The 2117-nt window shown below is 43.2% G+C and overlaps 1 non-coding gene across 1 annotated transcript; it reads right to left on the bottom strand.

Annotated features, from left to right (window-relative positions):
• Window positions 1–1399: 1399 nt before the first annotated feature.
• On the bottom strand, window positions 1400–1506 carry LOC125576768. The gene has a single exon (XR_007315194.1). It is a non-coding gene; the product is annotated as a small nucleolar RNA R71 (small nucleolar RNA).
• Between the last annotated feature and the right edge of the window lie 611 nt (window positions 1507–2117).

Here is a 2117-nt window from a genome sequence, read left to right as displayed (position 1 = left end):
ATCTATGTTTTCTACTCTTCTAGGTATGTTTTCAGGTTCAGGTGCATTTCAGAGTAAAGCTATGACTTTGGAGCATTTTGGAGCTTAAAAGACATTTCATCCGAGCTGACCATGTAGAGGTCGACGAGAGGAAGAACAATCGATCGATGCGCATCAGTGCTGTCGATCGACACCAAGATATGCCTCGACAAATAAAGATTAATATCGAACGATGTACACAAGTACCATCGATCGATGTCGAGACAGTGGACACGTGACATTTTGGATCCAGCAGACTTGAAGCCCAAGTCCAAGCCAAATTACGAAAATGCCCTGACGAGTTTTTAACCTAGTAGATTATATACTGCCTAAGTGTTTTGACGGCAGAGAGAGCTTTTTGTTATAGTTTTACTTTGAGAGAGAGAGAGAGAGAGAGAGTTTTGGAGAGAAGATCACTTGTGATTGGAACTCTTTGTTTCCATTTCTTTTCATCTATACTATAAATTTCCATTTCTTCACTGTCATGAATTGCTTTGCTATGTCTGAGTAGTTCATTTATTAGATCCAGGGTTCAAATAGGTTTGTGAGATTAGCCCCAAACTATAGATCTGTCTTGTTGTGATATTCATGATAGATTTGTATTCATTGCTTGTTCTAGCTTTTCTAACTAGAACATGATCATAGGATTGCATACTCAAGCACCCTTGTTATCCCATCCTGACATCTATCTATCATATTAGGACTGCTAGAGAGGGCTAATCACCAATTTAGTATCTTAATAGGGCATATCATACTCGCGCATAGTCCTGGCTAGAACTCGTCGATCGATGTCCCCAATAGGACCGTCGATCGACATTCTTTCGTTGTCAACATACTAACCGTTGAGACACGAGATCTAGCCTGTTAACCAGTGAAACATGCGATAGCTGATCACTGAGTTAAGCGGTTGAGCTCTAACATATCATGCACGCAACAAATTGACGCTCAGGGGTTTGTAATCCCTGATGTTGATACTATAGGAGCTGCTCAACCTGTAGACGAGCACGCTCGATCGAAACCACTGGCCGACTACAATCGCCCAGATGAGTACTATTCGAACAGATCAGCTATTCGACTTCCGGAGATCCAGAAGCAGAATTTCGAGCTGAAACCTCAATACTACACTCTCGTGTTGCAGATACCCTATTTTGGGCTACCGCACGAGCATCCTATGGACCATCTAGAACGGTTCGAGGATTTAATCGCTACTATTCGGATGGAAGGAGTCCCCGAAGATTACCTGCTGTGCAAGCTCTTCAGATACACGCTGAATGGAGAAGCGATGCACTGGCTTAGATATCAACCCACATGATCCTTAACATCGTGGGCCGACATAAAGAATGCTTTCTTACGAAACTTCTTCGATGAGGCGCGCGCTGAAGAACTTCGAAACAGGATTTCCACATTCTCGCAGGAGGCTGGAGAGTCCTTCAAAGATGCGTGGATTAGATTTAGGTTCTTCCAGCGAGACTGTCCACACCACGGATTTAACGAAGTGCAGCTGCTAAGCACTTTCTTCCGAGGTCTGGCCTTACAGTATCAAATGGCTCTTGATACGGCGAGTGAAGGAAACTTCACTACTCGGAATCCGTTCGAAGCTGTGAGACTTATCGAAAACCTTGCTAACAGCAGCATCACCAAAAACACTGACTCTGAACGGAAGAAGTCTGTAGCCTCTATCGGGAAGGAACAGATGGACGAAGTAAGAGCTAAGTTAGATGTGGTGCACGAGCTTCTTAGGAAGCAAGTCTGTTTAGCTGAAGGAGAAGTAGCAGATACGGAAGGAGAAGAAAATGTTAACTACATATGAGTTACCAGATTCCAGAAATTTGGAAACCAGGGCGGAAACAGAAACTTCTTTGGAAATGGTCAAAGAAGTAACCAGAGTTCACAATTTCAAAAACCTTTCAACAACAGCAAAAGCTACTCGAACTCCTACTACAAGAATCCACCACCCCAGACTCAGGAAAACATGATCGAAGAAATGCTTGATCGAGTACTGTTGGGACAACAACAAATCACCATGGATTTCAACGGTAAAATAGACTCCGCTTACAACAATCTGAACACTAAAATCGAGACCTTAGGGACTCAGGTGA

This window comes from Brassica napus, chromosome A7, assembly GCF_020379485.1.
Source record: "Brassica napus cultivar Da-Ae chromosome A7, Da-Ae, whole genome shotgun sequence".
NCBI lineage: Eukaryota > Viridiplantae > Streptophyta > Magnoliopsida > Brassicales > Brassicaceae > Brassica > Brassica napus.
Note: the sequence above shows the minus strand (reverse complement) of the source record. Positions and strands in the feature narration are given on the sequence as shown.